The 21,255-nt window shown below is 39.4% G+C and overlaps 1 protein-coding gene across 4 annotated transcripts in view; it reads left to right on the top strand.

Annotated features, from left to right (window-relative positions):
- LOC143038084 (oxysterol-binding protein-related protein 1-like) overlaps positions 1–21,255 on the top strand; it is a 511,761-nt gene that overhangs the window by 150,155 nt on the left and 340,351 nt on the right. The window lies entirely within an intron of this gene.

Here is a 21,255-nt window from a genome sequence, read left to right as displayed (position 1 = left end):
TCTACTCTCTATTGCTGCTTATAATGCAACTTGAAAGCATGAGTGCAACTTTCTTTAATATTGCAGTACATTTTACACTGTGATATGGTATGGTTTCTATTCTTCCTTTTTCATATGTAACTGATGTTGGAGTGTACATATGTACCTGAATTAATATGCAATTGAATATATATTTTGTAATGGTATTATTTAATTGATACCATAACCAATTATATGAAATGGTAATTGTTTAAGAAAGAATAATACATATACCAATGGCTTTTTCCCTCTTACAAGGGAGGTAGCCAAAAAACAATGGCATAAAATCCACTCCCACTCATTCCATCCCCACATACTCCACTCCCATTCAGCACTCCTCCCTCCCTCTCATATTGGCTCCTCCTGGATGATGGATCATCCCTGCATCTTGCCCACTGCACTAGGTTAGAGGCAGTGTAGCAAGACACAGCACATCCACAGCAAGGCCACTTCCTTTAATCAGCGAGACCCCCCTTTTCTGTTCCCTCATGCAGAGAGAAGATGGGGAGAAATCCCTTCGGGCTGCATCAAAAATATCATTCAAACATACTCCTTCCATGCATCTCATAATCGTCCATACACAACCATTTCCCATTCACCCCTATCTTCTGTCTTCTCCCTTCCTTCCTCAACAAGCATTCCCTTCTTTCCCAATGCCCCTTTTACCTCATCCATCCATCTCGTCCTTGGTCACCCCCTCATGTTCACTCCTTCCACCTCTGCCTTCCACACCTCTTTTACTAATTTTTCTTCACTCATTCTTTCCATGTGTCCAAACCATCCCAATACTCTTTCATCAACCCTATTTCCCAACTCCCTTTCCACCCCCACTCTCCTTCTCACCTCCTCATTTCTCAATCTATCCAGCCTAGTAACCCCTACCATACTTCTAAGGCATTTCGTCTCAAACACATTCAAACTCCTCTTTTATTTTCCATGTTTCTGCCCCATACAGTGCTGTCAGCACAGTCAGTTCCAAGCTGTCAGCACCTCTCAACTAGAGCTCCGAAGGCTGCTGAAAAAGGCCAAAATTCTCAATAATGCAAGGGAAATAAGAGGCTTAGTTTGTATTGAATGGGAGGGGAAGCACTTGTGGTTACCCAAAATGATTTCTCTGCAGTGTTAAATCGATCTAATGAGAGAAAATGCGAAAAAATAAAAACAATGATTTTGAGCTGAATGGCAACTCAAACACAAAGCCTTCTGGAGGCACTATGCCGAAACTAAATGTAAACAGAGGCCTTGAGACACCAATGATGTTTCGTCTGTATAATGAAGACATTTTTTCTGGTTTTGGTAAGTACAAAAACAAATTTGAGTCAAATCTTAGACATGGAAAGGGAGATGAGTATTAATAGAAAGCTGTGGGAGAAAGAATGCATAGAACTAAGGAAAGAGATTGCAAATTTAATGAAAGGCCTTTTTGAAGCTAACAATGAGATATGTGAACTAAAGAAAATTCATTCCAAACTATATAATGAGCTAAGGGAATTGAAAAAAGATCTAATGGAGGTTAAATGTGAAAATGAAAAGATGAAAATCCATGATACTTCCAATAGTGAGAACTGTGGTAAGTGCCAAACACGTGGTATTTTTGGTAGGAGTTTATTGCGTAGGTCTACACACAAGTATGGCAGGAAGTGATCTGTCACAAGCGAATACTTGGGGTATCATGACGCGCCCGTGGCCTATTTCTGATACATTGTTGTCAGGCGGGAAAAAGATTAGGCAAAACAATATATACAAACATATCTAGGTATATACATAAGAATATACAGAAACAAGAGAACAATTACATATACTGAAGAATATGCATGCAAAATGGTTAAGGGTAACATATATTTAATACCTTAATGCTATGACGTGTACAATTGGCATAGATGCATACGCCTGTAGCGTACGCCTAATGACATATATATAATCGGTTATATAATTATGTATAGGGCACTTATATAATGTAATGACTACATAGGCTTACTTATACAAAACATTTACAATAAATATATGTTGATATTATGTACTCCTGTATAATAAAGAAGTGTTACATATACAATAAAGGAGATACATATACAATAAATATATACAATAATTAAGTAAGGAAGGGCTTCCCACAGAACCTAAAAAAAGAGGTAAATAACAAATAGGCAATGTCTGAAAGAATTGAAGAAAATTTAGGTGAGAAAAAGTTGTAGAAGAGTAAGAAATGGAGTGAAAACATATAAGATAACTTCAGGGAATTTACTAGGTTAGAACCAGCACTGGAATATGATGTGAGAGCAGGCCCAGAAATGAGAGGTCATAGATACAATTTATGAGTATGATTAAATTGTTTCACAGAAAGAATAATTACCATATTTTTTGGGCACATAATACACTCCAGCACATGGGGTGCATCCAATAATTTACAAAGAAATTTTTGAAAAAAGAAGAAAAAAATTCCTAGCCTGAAATATAAAAAGTATTATGGTGGAAAAATATAGTTCAAATATCAAACTTTATTTTATTCTGAACATTACAAAAATAAAAATTTATTTTATTTTTATTCAAATCCCACAAAATCCTGGCTGTCACTCAAATATCAGACTACTTCATTCCGAACATTGGGAAACTAAAAATATTTTTTATTCAAAGGATTACAAAGGATTACAAAGGTGGAGCATGCCAACAGGAGACCTTTTGATCCATATCTAGGTAGGATGCACACAAAAAAAAAATCATAATGATAAATAGATAAAAACTATAATAATGTAAATGATAAATAGAATAAATAAATGCATAGGTATAGTTAAATAATAAACAAACAGGTAAATAGTAAATAATAATAAATTGACATATAACTAATAATAAATGAGATTCAAGCAAATAATAATAAACAAACAAATAACAAAACAAATAAACAAATAATATAAAATAAATGATAGTCATTACAGCATCTTCCTTAGTCTTTAATGAGATTCAGTGACCATACAGAAACAGCAAATTCCAAATGTAGACAAACTAATGATTTATATAGCTTATTAATGAGTGATAGACTTTTGAAATCAAAAGATCGAGCAATCAGTCCTAGAATCTTATTTGCTTTTTCAGAGGCTGAAATACACTGATTGGATTATTTGAGATCGTTACTGATAATTACGCCAAGATCCTTTTCACTATTTACTTTTCTTAATAAATTTCCAAATAACTTGTAATCGTACTTATTGTTATTTTTACCTATGTGCATTACCTTGCATTTACTTGTGTTAAATTTCATTAGCCACTTTCAGACCATTGCTGTAATTTATCTAAGTCTTCTTGAATATCAAATTGGTTCAAGTGATCATTTGCCATTCCGCACAGTTTTGTATCATCAGCAAATTTGGAAACAGTAGATTTTAGTCCATGGTCTATATCATAGGCTAACATTTATTCCGTGTGAAGCTAATTTAGTAAGTAGTCTTTTGTGGGGGATGGTATCAGAAGCTTTTGCAAAGTCTAGATATATTAAATCTATATTTTTTTTTTGTCATAATTCGAGATAACTATGTTGTAGAATTCGAGTTAGTCACACAAGAACATTCACTTGAAACCATGCTGGCTATCATTTATCAAATGGTTACTTTCTAAATGATGTTCAATAGCATCTCTGATGATAGTTTCCATCATTTTTCCTATGATTAAAGTCAAATTTATAGGCCTGTAGTTATTTGGTTTCTTTTTGTCACCTTTTTTGAATATGGAAGTAATGTTAGCTATCTTCCATTCTCTTGGGACATCATTGGATATGATGGATTTCTTGAAAATAATTTCTAATGGAACAATAATCTCATTTTTCATTTCCTTTAAGATTCTTGGATGCCAACCATCAGGCCCTGGTGTTTTATTACCTTTGAGTTTCTCTATACACCTTTTAATTTTTTCTTTTGTTATATTTACCGTAGTAAGTTTACCCTAGACTTTTCACAGGTTTCAGTTTGGATTTCACTTTGAGGTGTTTTGTTTACGAATACTGAACTAAAATGATTTTTTAAAATGTCACACATTCCTTCATTTGAATATTCAAGTTGACCATCAGCAGATAATAGATCTTATTCAAATCCCATAAAATCCTGGCTGTCAATTTTAATATTGCTGTTGATACTGCTACTCTCATCAGGACTCAGATCATCAATTTTTTCTTAGTCATCACCATGTGTACTGCCTCATCCTCAGTCCCATCTAAGGCATTACTAATACCACACTTCTTGAATGATTTTATTATGTTGTCATCACAAATAGATTCCCAAGATTTTTTTACCCACTCACCAGGGCAATACTTGGCCTTTTCAATCTTCCAGTTGCTGTAAGGTCTTGTTGACCCAATGGCATCACTTCATTCCATGATTCCCTAATTCCTGCTTTGAAGGGTTTATTTATGGATACATCTAAGGGTAGTAGCTGGGTAGTTAACCTTTCTGGTATCATGACCATCTTAGATTTTTCTTGTTTCAATCTATTGTTATTGCCTCTGTGATGAGCCCAAAATTAGTCCCAGACTAAGAGAGAGGATTCTTGAGGAGACCACCAGGACACTTTCACCACACTTTGTTAATCCAATACTTCAGCCCATTTCCATCCATCCAGCCATTTTCTAGGACATTAACAAAAATATCAATTGGAAACTTTTTTTTTTTTTTTTTAATCCTTTAAAATCTACATATTTATTCGAAGGCATATCAAATGTCGGGCACTTCATCCATGTTTGCTATTTGTCCAAGATCATAATGACATTAAGTATGAAATGATCCTCCTGACAAACACCACTCTGGCATGAAATTACACATGAACAAACGAATATCACATTGCAATATATCACATTCTCCCCCACTAATTAAGTTTAATAGTGTGGGTTTGGTTTGTACTGTCATCCATATCAGGAATGACTTCTGCTTCTAACCAGATGGGCAGCATTATATTGTTCTGGCTCTTGTGAAGTGATCTCTGACCGAGGCAAGGTCATTGGCTGGGGTGAGGCTGATCTCTGAAGCAAGGTGGATGGCTGAGGCAAGGTCAGTGTCTGAGGCAAAGCCGACATCTGAGGAGTAGATTGCTGAGATGGAGAATCGTAGACGTTTTCTCCATTCGAGGCTTCCATACCAATAGAGTTGCTTGGTGCTAAGTCACTAGTAGATACAGTAGACTCTTGACCATCTGGATACCGTAGTCTGGCAAAATTTGGGGTGGCAGATAGTATGTCGACTGATTCAACAAGTGGATCCAATTTGGAGCATACAAACTTTCACACCAGAGCTGGGCCACCTTGTAACCAAGTTGAAAGTGAGTATCCATTCATTGATCGTCTTGGAAAACCGAACATCTTTTCATAAGGAGTACAATTGATGGCAGTACACAACAGGGATCTGGTTGCCTGCAGAGTTGGGCTGAGCACCTTCTGCCAGTGACATTTGTCCAGGCCTTGAGAGCACAAAGCAAGTTTTATAGTCCTCCAAATAGTACCATTTTCACGCTCACACTGACTGTTGCCTTGAGGATGATATGGCATGGAATGTGTTATCACTATTCCTTGTTGCCAGAGAAAGTTATGGAGCTCATTTGACATGAATTGGGCTCCACGATCAGCTTGGAGTGAGTCCGGGCACCCAAATGTGAAGAACAGGTCTTGGAGGCATTTGACAACAGTAGTAACAGACATATCTTCACTAGTACCAGTAAGTACTTCTTGTTGTCTGTAGAGGGCTTTGGTCCCATGAAGTCCATTGATAGACATTCCGTCAGTCGAGTAGCGTGAACTAGGCATCCTGGAGACGGTTTGTAGAACTGTGGCTTCACTTCTGCACACACAGGACACTTGGCATGCACTCACTTTACATCTTCCATTGAGAAAGGAAAGTTTTTCTGCCTGATGGAGTGCATGAGACGAGTTATGCCAGGATGGCATAGGGCAATATGGGTATCTCTCAGTGACAGTTGTGAGGCAGCAGAGCACATTCTTGATAGGACATCAGCAGACTGATTCTAAGTTCCTGATCTATATTTTATTTCATAGCTGTAATTAGATCATTCTAGTCACCATCGTAGGAGCTTGTCATTTTTAATGTGATTACAGAGTCGTGCATTGAACATGTAGGTGACATCTTGCTGGTCAGTAACGATTGTGAATGTTCAGCCTAAAATAAACTGCCACCATTTCCTCACCAACTCTATGATTGCCATTGCCTCCCTCTCTACAGCAGATTAAGATCTCTCGGCCTGGGATAGAGTTCTTGAGAAGAAAGCTACAGTCCTCCCTTTTTGTGATAGTACTGCAGCCAATGAAGTCCCAGAAGCATTGATTTCAATAAGAAAGGGAGCATCATCATCAATGGGAGCTAGGCAAGCCTCACAAATTTCATTTTTCAGTTCATTGAATTGCTCAACAGCACTAGTGGGAAGTGGAAATATTTTTACTTCTAGCAATGGAGCAATTCAGCATAGCTTTGAGTGGCGTCAGGCGCTCAGAATCAGGCCTAAAATTATGGTTCTCAATCAGATATTCCAGGAAGTTGAGACTTTTTGAGTTATAGACATATTTGCTAAGATTCATATGGATTCCCAAGTGTTTAGCAGTCTCCTGGAATGCTTTAAGGTTCTTATCATGCTCTTCTTGATCCTTACCTTCAATGACAATATCGTCAATGTATGCATATGTTTCATCCAAGTTGTTGTTTTTGATGATGCTGTTCATGATATGTTGAAAGGCAGCAACTGAGTTGGTCAGACCAAAAGGGAGATGTGTGAACTCGTACAATTCCCCATCTGGTTCAAATCCAGTGTAGCATGCTTCATCCTTCCTGATAGGGCACTGGTGATAGGCTGATTCGAGTATTGTGGCAAAGTAGCATGCAGTTGATACTTTAGGGTCTATATGGGGCACCCCTACGGACCAGAGCCACACATCATTTTGTCTATGATAGAGGAAAACTCTTCATAGAGAAATGATGACACTATAATACTACAACTGTCCCTCCGTTATGCTGTCCCCCAACCCCTTGCTGCTGTCCTGTACCATTTCTCTGAGTACAGTATTCATTTTCTGCTGTGGGGGAATTCCCTGTGGTGAGGGAAAAGAATACTGTCACCAAGTATTTCCACTTGGATTGTAAGAGGTGAGAAGAAAGGGACGGGGAGTGGGACTAGGCATCCTTCTCCTTGTAGCCCCACAGGGGACATTCCTAAACGAAAAAGTAAAGGCATAAGAGGGTCTGGGAGTTTTCGGAACAGCACCCTAAGGTTTGGTCTTTTTATGTGCGTGGATGTGGTACAGATGAGAGTAAAAGGGAAGAGATAGATAGTATGTTTGTGAGAAGAAAGATGGATGTGTTGGCTTTGAGTGAAACAAAGTTGAAAGGGAAGGGTAAGTGTAAGTTTGGGAGTGTAAATGGGAGGTTATCAGGAGTGAAGAGAGGGTGAGGGAGGGAAGGGGTGGCTATTGTAGTAAGTGAAGAGATAGGTAAACGTGTAGTGGAGTGGAAGGAAGTTTCCTCAAGGATAATGTGGATGAAGGTGAAACTTGAAAAGGAGATGTGGGTCTTTGTAAGTGCATATGGGCCTGGCAGTGAGAAGAGTGTAGAAGAAAGGGAGGCCTTTTGGATAGATTTAAATGAGTGCATAGAGGATTTAGGGAGAAATGTCAACATAGTAGTAATGGGAGACCTTAATGCTAGGGTAGGAAATGGTCCAGTTGATGGAGTGGTTGGGAAATGTGGAGTTCCGGGAAAGAATCGTAGTGGAGAGTTGATGGTGGAAATGTGTCTAGAAAGAGAGTTGATGATAGCAAATACAGTGTTTCAGAAGAAAGTCAAGCATAAGTACACATGGGAGAGGGTGGTGGATGGAAGGGTGGTAGATAGAGCGTTGATGGATTATGTAGTGGTAAATAGGACTATGATTGGAAGAGTTAAGGATGTACATGTCCTAAGGGGAGAGGGTGGGGGAATATCAGATCATTTTTTGGTGGAAGGTAAGTTGAGAGTGGAGGATAGATGGAGAAAGAGGAAAGGGACAAAAGGTAGGGAGGTGCTTAGAGTGAACTCTTTAAATGAAAAGGAAAAGGAGAAGGAGTACAAGAAGAAGCTGAAAGAGGAGTGGGAGGGAGTGAAGGATAGAGTAGAGCTAGGTGTGGAGGAGGAATGGGGATGGTTCAAGGAGGGAGTCACAAAGTGTGCAAGGATGGTGTGTGGAACAAGAAGGACAGGAGGAAATAGAAGGAAGGGTAGTGAATGGTGGGATGAGGAAACAAAGAAGGTTGTAGAAGAGAAGGAGCGAGCTTTCACAGATTGGTTACAAAATAGGACGAGGGAGTCATATGAGAGATACAAAGGAAAGTAAAGCAAAAGGTAAAGGAGGCAAAGAGGAGAGCAGATGTGAAGTGGGGTAAGAGTACGACAGAAATTTTTGAAAGTAATAAAAAGATGTTTTGGAAAGAAATTAAGAGAAGAAGAGGAGACGAATCAAGTAGAGAAGAAAAGGTAAAAGGTGCAGATGGAGAGATGATAATGGAAGAGAAGGCAGTAAGGGGAAGATGGGCAGAATATTTTAGGGAGTTGCTAAATGTGAAGGAGGATAGGGAGGGAAAGATAGTTGCAGTGGGAAATGCTAAGAAAATGAGAGTGATGAGTGAGGAAAATGGAGGAGAAATAAGGAAGGATGAAGTGAAGGCAGTTGTTAAGATGATGAAAGCAGGTAAGGCACCTGGTCTGGATGGATGCCATGCAGAATGTCTAAAGAAAGGAGGTACAGTGATGGTGGACTGGCTGGTGAGGTTATTTAATGTTTGCTGGAGAGAGGGTAGAGTGCCGGAGGACTGGAGGAGTGCCTGTATAGTTCCACTTTACAAGGGAAAAGGGGACAAGTGTGAATGTAGTAGTTTCAGAGGGATTAGCTTGTTAAGTGTAGTTGGGAAGGCTTATGGGAGGATCTTGATTGAGAGGATTAGGAGAGGAACAGAGGGAGTAATTGGTGAGGAACAGTGTGGATTTAGAACAGGTAGAGGTTGTGTAGATCAGATCTTTGTGGTAAGACAAATATGTGAGAAAGCTATAGGAAAGGGGAAGGATGTTTTTTGGGCTTTTATGGATCTGGAAAAGGCTTATGATAGGGTAGACAGAAAGGCACTGTGGGAGGTTATGCAGATATATGGAATAGGAGGAAAGCTTCTGGGAGCTGTCAAGAGTTTTTATGAGAGTAGTAGAGCTTGTGTCAGGATTAGAAATGGAGAGAGTGAGTGGTTCGAGGTAAAGGTGGGACTTCGTCAAGGATGCATTATGTCGCCCTGGCTGTTCAACTTATACTTGGATGGGGTAGTGCGAGAGGTAAATGCAAGGGTAGAGGGTCAGGGATTGGAGATGGTTAAAGAAAATGGAGAAAAGTGGGAGGTGAGCCAGCTGTTGTTTGCTGACGACACTGCGCTTGTGGCAGGATCGGAGGAGGGACTGAGGAAGTTGGTGACAGAGTTTGGGAGAGTATGTGATAGAAGAAAGCTAAAGATAAATGTGGGTAAAAGTAAGGAGATGAGATGTACAAGTGGCAGTAGACTGGAAGTGAGCATTAAGGGAGAGCGACTGGAGGAAGTGGATAGTTTTAGATACTTGGGTGCAAATGTGGCAGGAAAAGGTGGAGTGAATGTGGAGATAGAATGTAGATTGAGAGAAGCGAGTAAATGCCTTGGTGGATTAAAAAGTGTAATGAGGAATAGACATTTGGGAATGGATGCTAAGAGGAGACTGTATGAAGGAGTGATTGTGCCAACAGCACTGTATGGGGCAGAAACATGGAACATAAGAGAGGAAGAGAGAAGGAGTTTGAATGTGTTTGAGATGAGGTGTCTGAGAAGTATGATGGGGGTTACTAGGCTAGATAGAGTGAGAAATGAGGTGAGGAGAAGAACAGGGGTGGAAAGGGAGTTGGGAGATAGGGTTGATGAAAGAGTATTAGGATGGTTTGGACACATGGAAAGAATGAGTGAAGAAAGACTAGTAAAAGAGGTATGGAAGGCAGATGTGGAGGGAGTGAACATGTGGGGACGTCCTAGGATGAGGTGGATTGATGGGGTGAAGGGGGCTTTGGGGAAGAGGGGAATGTCTGTTGAGGAAGGGTGGGAGAGGACAAAAGACAGGGGTGAATGGAGAATGGTTGTATATGGATGATGTTATGATGCCTGAGATGGAATGGGCAGGGGGATGGGGGGTGAGGTAGTATGTGTGAGCAAAATTTGATGCAGCCCGAAGGAATTTCTCCCCGTCTTCTCCTTTTATACATGGGGGGACGGAGAGGGGGGGGGGTCGCCGATTTAATTAAGCGGCCTTGCTGTGGATGTGCTGTATCTGGCGACACTGCTTCTGACCCAGGGCAGTGGACAAGGTGCAGGGATGACCCGTCATTCAGGAGGTGCTAAGATAAGAGGGAGGGTGGAGGGTTGTGGAGTGTATTCAGGGATGGAATGGGTGGGAATGATTTTATGCCTTTTCCTTTTTGGCCACCTCCCTTGTAAGGGGGAAAAAGCCTTGGTATATGTATGTATGTAAAATCAGAAGACAAAATATCACATGAGAAAGAACAACCCTTAACTAACACTTAGTTTATACGTAATGTGGATAAACAATGTGGAGGAAACAGATAAACAAGGTCACTCATGAGAACAAATTGGAAAAAGCTTGTTTGACACTCCAATTCAAAAAGGTAGCCTAAAATCCTATCAAAAACCCCACACTTGACATAGGATATACTTCCTATAAAAACCACTTAAGGGTTTTAACCCCTAGACTGTTACTACATACCTTATGGGAAAAGTCCCTACAAAGGGCAGACGGATGGCTGGTTATTGACTTGGATGAGAATAGGAAGAGAACTAATTAGGGAGGTTTGAACCCTCCTTGAAATACTCGCAATTGACCTGGCAGGTCAATGGAGTCAAAGGGTGCAACAAAAGAATGTTTTCTGGTTCCACTTTGGACAACAGCATTGCATAAGGCTCCTAATCTCAGTGAGACACACCACAACACCCTTCAAATCATACAAAACAAAGCCCTAAAAACAATTACAGGCTGCACAAATACAACACCAACAGACCATTTACACCATGAAACAAAAGTCCTCAAAGTCAAGGACCACCTCGACATGAGAGGCACACAAACACTTGCCGCAGCCACCACAAACACATCACACCCGCTACACTACATAGCAGAACACCCACACACACCAAGAAACATTAAAACAACACCCAAAGACCTTTATTACGCACAAATACTCTCTTCTCTTCCTCCACAACCACCAAATACCAGCCTCCGGAAACATATTCATAATCATATCACTCACCGCTCCATTAACACACTGAAAGACAACACACTGCTGCATGCCAGACCCCCTGATATCCACCCTTCTGAATCCTCTCTCCCACGAAAGGACAGAGTCCACTTGGCCAGACTGCGATGCGGCCACCACCCAGCACTTCTAAGCTACCAGAAGAGGCTGGATGACCGCATTGTGAACAGCTGCCCAGGATGTAACACTTCACCCCATACCATACAACACATAATGGAAGACTGCATTATACACAATCATGCACGCAAACAACACAACATACACTCTATAAAGGATTTGTGGGAAAACCCAGTTTCAGCTGTAGCATTCCTTGGGGAGACGGGACTGCTCGGACAGTCTAGGGAACGAGAACAACAACAACAACAGCATTACACCTAACCACCTTAAATTACACACAAGATACACGTATAAAAAAAAGTAATAATAATAATAATATTACCACAGATAAAAAACAAAACAACATGATAATGAAATGGGAACTAGAGTGCACAATGCGCATGTCCAGCCTACCGATGATGGAAACCATTACCATATGTCTAACCTTAAATACCATATGACTAACCTTAAATACAATACAGAAATTGAAGTACGTTGCAGCGTACTGACATATGGTATCTGTGTTACAAGTTGAATTAAATTAATCTAGTCACATAACATCAATCAGAAAAGTAAAATAATAAGAAAAGAAACATAATTAAAAATATAAACTGGTAATTTACACATATTTACTGCCCTCACAATGTCCATGACCTGAGGGCAGGGCACCAAAAACTTCTGCTGTGATCTGACAGATGTTGACTTTCTGGGTGTGACACTGGTATACACAGATGAGAGATAGGCTGGGGGGCGGTTAAGCTACATGCTGATAGACAAGTAACGACCAACATGAGAGAGAAAAGAAAAAAAAAAGAAAAACGTGGACACTGGCTACGTGACAAAGCCAACATAATCACTAAAACAATGCATAAGTGTATAAAACAAAAAATCTAAATAATACTTTTTATTATGTTGCTGTTCAAGAACAGCAACTTCCTATTAGACAAAACAAGCCTTAATGTAAACTTTAAAAATGCTAATGAAATACATGTGATTCTATTTATAAAGATGCCAGATGTTTTTAATTTAGCAATTTTTAAGCCTTCTAAAGTCTAAAAATTGTAGTTTTGAATAACAGAGAACTATTAAACCAAAAAGCATAAGGATGTATTGTTATTGATGAGTGATTGGTTGATGTGGTTATGCTGAGCAATTTGGGACTTAACATCTGGACTGGCTTCAGATTTAAGGTTTTTGATTTACATGTTACATGAACATAGCCTATGCATTGAAAAGTTTTGGCACATTTGTTTGGATAAACTGGTTTAGAAATGGTGACGAATCAATTAGAGATTGAGTCATTTGATCCTTCTAAGATAAAATTGGATCTGTGAATTAACCTATTACAGGCAAAGCTCAATAACTTATCTATTACAGAAGATATCAAATTGAAAAATATCTTTTTGGTATCAATTGAAACTAAGGTTTCCAATGTTCTAGGTAATTTATGTATGCCAGAATTACCAAGTTCTAAGACTTATATGGATATTGTTTCTTTGTTGAAAGCACACTATGTGCTTCAACCTTCTTATCATAGGAGCCTTTTGGTATTCCAACAAAGGAAAAAGAGGAAGGAAGAGTCTGTAAATGAGTTGTGTGTCAACCTAAATAAAACTAGCCAATGATTGTGCATTTGGAACACGATTCCATGGTAAGAGACCAGTTGTTTACGGTAGTGGAAAATTAAGTTTATTCTTCTAACTTAGTAGCCTTGGACCTATATTTAAAGAACATGAACTCCATTAAAGTGTTAGAAAAGATTTTAAACTTGAAAAAAAAAACATGTTAGTGAGATCACAACATCACAGTCAAAGGTTAAAATGGTGACAGAACTTTGTAGACATTGTGACTATAGACATGATAGTAGATTTTGTAGGTAAACTTTAGTTGTAATTTATGCCACAATAAGGGTCATTTACAAAAAATTGTAAAGAGAAAAAACAAATTCTCTTAGGATTAGCGGAAAGAAAACTGAATATAAGGCTCCACCCAGTGTGGGCAAGATCAAGAAAGTCGTTAAGGTTCTGGATGTTTGTGATGAAGTTAATGAGGATAAATTTTGAACTGTGAAAGAAAATGTTGGTGCTCTTCATCATAATGAAGTTTATTTTAGATTGAATAAGGGATTAGTACCATTTGAAGTGGGTAGTGGTGCTGCTGCTGTTGACTTTGACCAAAGAATGGGTACAAAAGTTAAAATTTAACTTAGAACCATGTCATAAGAACCTTACCACTTATGACAATGGAAACAGAGGTTTTAGGTAAATTAGTAGTTCCAGTTCAATATAATAACTAATGTTTTACAGTAATTTTATGTTGACTCACAACACACTGTTCCTGTTTTGAAAGGAAACAATATGGAAATGAGAATTTGTGACGATTTTGAAGTTGTGAATGAATATCTTCATTGTGAAAAACATCCAATACCAAAAATTGAAGAATTATCTGTAGTAGGTAAAGGAAAATTGTTCTCCAAGATTGATTTGCATAATGTACATCTATAAATACTCTTAGAAGAACAAAGCCAAGATAATTTAGTTATCAATACACAAAGGATTGTTTAGATATAAATGCTTACCATATAGCTTATCTTCATCTCCTGGTATTTTTCAGAGACTCATTGCACAAATTTTTGCCAAATTGGATGGTGTTGCTGCATATTTAGATGATAATATGTGGTACTACTCAAGTAGAACATGATACAAGATTGAGAAGAGCTTTAGAACTTAGAAGAACATAATGTCCAAATGAATAAAGGTAAAACTGAGTATCTAGGTTACCACATACCAGGGGGAGTTAAACTTTCAGCAAACACAATAAAAGCTATTCTTGATTGTCCATGTCCTGTTTCTATAGATGAATTACAATCTTTTCTAGGGATGATAACCTAATACAGTTAAAAACTTCATCTTTGGATGTGAGGCACTTTAGCAAAATTCTCAGTAACAATCTGAAACTTGTGCACAAGTGAACTGTGCAATGTATTGCAAGTTTGTAAAAAAAAAAAAAAAAAAAAAAATTGTCATTGCTATCTCTCTTGTATGATTTGTTAAAGAAATTTATGAAATTTCAATGGAATGCAATCCATCAGAAAGTTTTTGAAGGTATCAAGAGTGATTTTGCTGAATCTACAATTTTGGCAGGATTGGGCAGGATCGGGGGGAGGGGATTGAGGAGGTTGGTGACGGGATTTGGGAGAGTGTGTGATGGGGGGGAGCTGAAGATGGATGTGGGTGGGGGTAAGGTAATGAGATGTGTGGGGGTGGGGGTGGCAGTAGTCTGGAGGTGAACATTGGGGGAGAGCGGCTGGAGGGGGTGGATGGTTTTGGATGCTTGGGTGCAAATGTGGCAGGAAAAGGTGGAGTGAATATGGAGGTAGAATGTAGATTGAGAGAAGCGAGTAAATGCCTTGGTGGATTAAAAAGTGTAATGAGGAATAGAAATTTGGGAATGGATGCTAAGAGGAGACTGTATGAAGGAGTGATTGTGCCAACAGCACTGTATGGAGCAGAAACATGGAACATAAGAGAGGAAGAGAGAAGGAGCTTGAATGTGTTTGAGATGAAGTGTCTGAGAAGTATGATGGGGGTTACTAGGCTAGATAGGGTGAGAAATGAGGAGGTGAGGAGGAGAACAGGGGTGGAAAGGGAGTTGGGAGATAGGGTTGATGAAAGAGTATTAGGATGGTTTGGACACATGGAAAGAATGAGTGAAGAAAGACTAGTAAAGGAGATATGGAAGGCAGATGTGGAGGGAGTGAACATGAGGGGACGTCCTAGGATGAGGTGGATTGATGGGGTGAAGGGGGCTTTGGGGAAGAGGGGAATGTCTGTTGAGGAAGGACAGGAGAGGACAGAAGACAGGGGTGAATGGAGAATGGTTGTATATGGATGATGTTGTGATGCATGAGGTGGAATGGACGGGGGGATGGGGGGTGAGGTAGTGTGTGTGAGCAAAATTTTGACGCAGCCCGAAGGGATTTCTCCCCGTCTTCTCCTTTGTATGGGGGGACGGAGAATGGGGGTCGCCGATTTAATGAAGCGGCCTTGCTGTGGATGTGCTGTGTCTTGCAACACTGCTTCTGACCCAGGGCAGTGGACAAGGTGCAGGGATGACCCGTCATCTAGGAGGTGCTAAGATGGGAGGGAGGGTGGAGGGGTGTGGAGTGTTTTCAGGGATGGAATGGGTGGGAATGATTTTATGCCTTTTTCTTTTTGGCTACCTCCCTAGTAAGGGGGAAAAAGCCTTGGTATATGTATGTATGTATGTACAATTTTGGATCATTTTGATGAAGGTCAATTATAGAAGTTGGTGCACCCCCAATTGGAGTTGGATGTGTATTGTTGCAAAAGGTAGATTATAAAGAAAAACCAGTTTCCTTTGTAGGTAAGAAGTTGTAAAAAATTGAACTGATTCCCAATTGGATAAAAGGGATTAGCTTTCGTGTTTGTTGTTAAAAGATTCAGGTATTGTTTGGTAGAAGATTTGTTGCTAGAACAGATCATAAACCATTGTTGTGATTGTTTGGAAAAAAAAAGCAGATTCCTTACAGTGCTAATGCTTGAATACAACATTGTGTTTATTGTTGTCTCAGAATGATTTTTATTTGATTCATAAACCAGGGAAAGGAAAGGTGATTGCTGATACAGAGAGTAGAATACCTCTGGATTATGAATTACAGTATTTACCTAGTTGTATTTTGCGGGAAGGGGAGCTATGCTTGTGGTGTCCTGCCTTTGTATCTCGCAGTGTCTAGTTTGCTTTTAAACTCATGAATGTTTTTTGCGCATACTATCTCATTGTCCAGTTTGTTCCAAGTGTCCACAACTCTATGTGGAAAACTGTTTTTCTTCAGTTCTCTTCTGTAGCCATGTTTTTTTATTTTATTTCCATGTCCTCTTGGGTTTCTCTTGCCCCAGTTTAATAAGTCCTCTCTATCGAGTATCTTTGTGCCTTTCATGATTCTGTAGATAATTTAATTTGTTGTTATTTCATTTCAGACTATTAGATGACCAATAGATTCAGTTACAGAATTTTTTAGAACTGGGATGGTCAAAAGAGCATAATGTCATCGCCAGAATATACTGCTATAAAAGATTATTTATTTTGTCATAATGATATAATTTCATATAGAAAGTCTTGATTCCTGTTGATTTAAGAGTTACGGTGTTAAGCCATTTGTTTGTTGATCCAGTGGTCTTAATACTGTAAATATGAAAACAGAGCTAGTAATTGGGAATGGTGGCCAAAAATAGACCAAGACATTGGAGATATCACTAGGAATTGTAGTGTGCTTTGAAAAATCTGAGAATCCTATAACTTCTATATTGTATTGACCTAACATTAATAAAGCATGGTCTAGAGTGCATATAGATTATGCAGGACCTATTGATGGGAAATATTTCTTTATGATCATATATTCAATTCAGTTGAATGCATAAAATGTATTATACATGGAACATTGTAACTTAATTTTACATTATAGTTACTTTAAGGCTAATATTTAATATATATCTTCACACATGGAAGAAGTTGGATTGTAATTCTGTATTACAAATGAATGACATCAATAGCGAATCCAACCACCCGGGCGTCAATTACCTCGTTTGTGCCAGCCACTTTTCAGGGCAAGAAGGGCATTACCTGCCCGAGATTAGCCTGGCAAGGAGACACGTATTTTGTTGGTGGCTGCACATGCATTGACTGAATCGCCAAAATTAGTACTCCTCAACTCTTGAATATTTAATATTTTATCTCCTTGAAGAAATATGTCCATAAAATTGGTGTCTACAAAAGCGTCTTGGAAGCCATCATACATTGAAAATAACAGCAATATGTCCAACAATTTACAAAAAACAAAGAATCGGACGTTTTTCTTTTGTTTACTATTCGTATGTTCCGGGTGGGGAGTAGTGGGCAGCTACCGGTGAAATTACCGGTGAAATTACCGGTTTTATCGGCAACAAACTTAATGATAGCTTACCGACAAAAATTCTGCTACCGATAACTCGATAAGCTATACCATAACACCCAGAGAGCGGTAAGCACGTCTCGGTTTGGTGGTACTGAGTGACGGTGGTGACAGGCCCAGTGCCCCGCTAATTTTACCGGTTAAACTTTTATCATTAAGCAAGTATGTACCGCTAAGGTCTCGGTAAGTTTTTATCATTAAAACCGTTTTTTTCGGTACTCTTTTTAATTTCTCAATAGAATTAATATTATTTCTGTGATCAGCATACGAAACTGTATTAATTGTGAAAGTTTAATAAAAAATAAAAAAAATCCGCGTGTCGCCAAACGAAGACCCATATATGTATATATACATATATGGGTCTTCGTTTGGCGACACGTGGAATTTTTTTTATGAAACTTTCACAATTAATAGAGTTTCGTATGCTGATCACAGAAATAACATTAACTCTATTGAGAAATTGAAAAAGTGCCTAAAAAAACGGTTTTAATGGTAGAAAAAAAATGACCGAGACCTTAGCGATACATACTTGCTTAATGGTAAAAGTTTAACCGGTAAAATTAGCGAGGCACTGGGCCCGTCACTACCGTCACTCAGTACCACCAAGCCGAGACGTGCTTACCGCTCTCTGAATGTTATGGTATAGCTTATCGAGTTATCGGTTAACGAAGCTTTAACGGTAGCAGAATGTTTGCCGGTAAGCTATCGTTAAGGTTGTTGGATAAAACCTGTAACTTTACCGGTAGCTGCCTACCACTACCACCTCCAAACATGAACCCATGCATGCAGACAGACGCGAACGAAAATGTATACACACCCACCCTCAGACACCCTCCATTCACTCACTCGCGCGGTAGATAGCACACTATAGTAGCACCAATTAAAGTATGAGCTTTTCCCTTTACAATGACATAACAATAAAAACAATATGCAAAATAGAACCAGAGATATAGCTTATTAAAGGACAAAAACATTGATTTTTCGAACTTGTGACGTCACTACTACCTCACGAGTCTTTTACCAGTAAACTGTCGGTAATTTCGGTAACTGTATTGTTGTTCACCAATAATTTCGATATTGAAATTAGCGGTATTTGCCCAGCACTAGTGGGGAGTAGGTATTGTCACATGGCGTGAAATAGTAAACTAAATCTAAATTCTTACACCCCAGTTTTATTACTTTTTAAATAATACATAAAAAATCTTTCAGATGATACTTCCTTTGGTTGCTTGTGGATATGCATGTAAGATATATGCTAAAATATATGCTCGGTGTCAGTTGAGAATAGGATTTTATAGTGTATATCCCTAAATGTGTTCAGAACACCCTATGTATCCAAGTTCATTTTATGTTACCTCTCCATATCATTATTCAGACATGGTAAGGGTTCAGAAAATAGGGTGAAGTCAAATTGTAAAGGGCGGGATGCGTAAGGGGCATACCTAGCCCATGGACCGCCCACCTGACCCTACGGGAGGTTGATGCCGTTGTTACCTTTTCGATGGTACTTTGGCCTGCTGCGTGGCTCATTTCAGTAAGTTAGCTTTGCTCTCTCCCGCACACCAAAAACCTTCTGTGTGTCTATCCAGGTATGTACAGTAGGTCTGGTTTAAGAGAACACATGACAAAACCCCAATCTGCATTGCAGACAAAATCCCAATAGGAAAATTGGGGGGGGGGGATAACCTAACCTACCGATTGGGGTTTTGTCCGTTGGGGGTATTATGCGTTCACCGGCTAAAAAAGGGCCATGTCCTCTATGCCAAAAGAGATCATCCCAGCGGGCCTCCCCTAAGGTTCCAATCGAGGCAGGGATTAGTGGGTCTGGGCTGTTTTCAGTATATACAAGCAGCAACCAAAAACTCTGCATTTCGTACATATTTTTCCATCATATCTAACGCCACACTATATTGTGTGGGATCCCTGCAGTCGAGACGAGTTTAACCCCTTTGCTGCGATGACACGTTCCCAGGCTATATTTTAGCAAATCTCGTACGGTTTTGTTCAGTTTAGGTCAGGATTCCCCATGTTAAGCTGTCAACAAGTGACCTTGTGGTACTTCTTTTTTCACCCACAATACATGCAACCGTCATTGCTAAAACTTGAAAATGTACACGATGAAAGTAGCTCTCTTCTATCCAATTGGGCTTCTGCCTTGCCGTTTAAAAGAGTTCGTTAACGACGATTGGTATATTCAAACGTGACACTGTTCTAACCGTCCCGTGGTCCCGTGATCCCGTGCAAGTCGACCCCTCGAGAGCCGAAGAGCCGAAGAGCCGAGAGCCGAAGTGTCACCAAATATTTTTCCTTCCGTATTTGAAAATAGTTATGGATAAAAGTTTAACGATGCAAAAGAAACATTTATTGTAAGTAGGCTCGGAATTATTATATATATATATATATATATATATATATATATATATATGCGCATATGTATATATATGTATGTATATATATGTGTGTATATATATATATATATATATATATATGTATATATATATAATTTATTTATTTATTTTCACTTTGCGCGCGAGCTCTAGGGCCTTTGCATATGCGCTCAAAAATTGAACCCGACTGGAGAGAAACGCGCGTGCGCCAATCCCTGCCCAGCCCCAAAGTCAGCCAATCAGGTGTCGTGTATTATGTCCCTCAGCGGACCAATCGAGAGACTTGTAACATCTAACGCAAGAGGACCCGACATTTCATTCTTGTACTCCCCCGTCACCCTTCAACCACTCCCTGAACCTCCTTGCCCTGTCTCCCTCCACCATACTCCACCACCACCACTGCCACTTCCTTCACCACCACACTGTGTCCCTCTACAGTCTACACCTATTCATTCTCCTCCTCCAGCTCTCCCGTCTTCACCTCCCCACCTCCCCACCTCCCCACACACACCTTCCACACACGCACGCACATTTCCCATGTCAGTTTGTCTTGAGCTGTGCAGGAGAGAGAGAGTGCCGGAGAGCTTTCCCAATACCACTCGCCCTGCGCCCAATAAACACTGGTACGCGCAGTACATAGTCATCCGTCGCTACCTAGACTCCCCGTGAATCAAAGTCGAGTTCTTTACGTGATTTGAAGAATGTTCAGTGTGGTTTAAAGCTGTAATCATTGTACACTAACTGATTTTTATATTAGTGCAAAAGTGCCCGTTGATTGTTTTGAATATTTGGGTTACCACTCCTCAGGTTCGGCACTGCCTCTGACTACTACGCGTGCTCGTTACTGGCAGTGCAGTGTTTGGTCACTTGTAGGTTGAATTATGTTTCTCATTTCCCCATACTTTTCTCTGGTTTTGTGATTTCTCCCCTCCTCACTCTGACTTTTAATTCCTTCTCTTCACCATTTTCATTGGCAATTTCCCTTAGTTTTCAATTATTAGAATTCTCTGTAGTTTGGGCTTCTGTTACTTCTCATTAAAATTCAATTAAACCTCTTTCTTGCGTGCCTGTGTGTGATGTTACTTGGCTTATCAAGTATGTTGCAAGACTTGTTCAGTCTCAAACTGATTTTTCTTCTTAGGAAATACCCGCAAACGTTATCAAGGTTACAATGTGTAGTTTGTCCTAATCATTCGCATATATTTGTAGTTTATGTGTATACTTATGTAATTGCATATATATAATTATATGGATTGGAACTATGCTTATGGGCGTCTATACATCTTCATTAATAAAAAAAAATTGCCCCGAATTCATTAATGCTGTTCGCCTGAATTGTTTCTTCTTACGTGTTCCAAAAATTGATGCATCTATTTGGAAAATTATGATTCCCAACATTCTAGTGTGTGTGCGTGTGTGTATGAATACCATAAAATTTATCCTCAC

The sequence above is a fragment of the Oratosquilla oratoria genome, chromosome 23 (genome assembly GCF_046742065.1).
Source record: "Oratosquilla oratoria isolate Oo_2021 chromosome 23, ASM4674206v1, whole genome shotgun sequence".
Taxonomy (NCBI): Eukaryota; Metazoa; Arthropoda; class Malacostraca; order Stomatopoda; family Squillidae; genus Oratosquilla; species Oratosquilla oratoria.
This window is presented reverse-complemented; position numbering and strand designations above follow the sequence as displayed.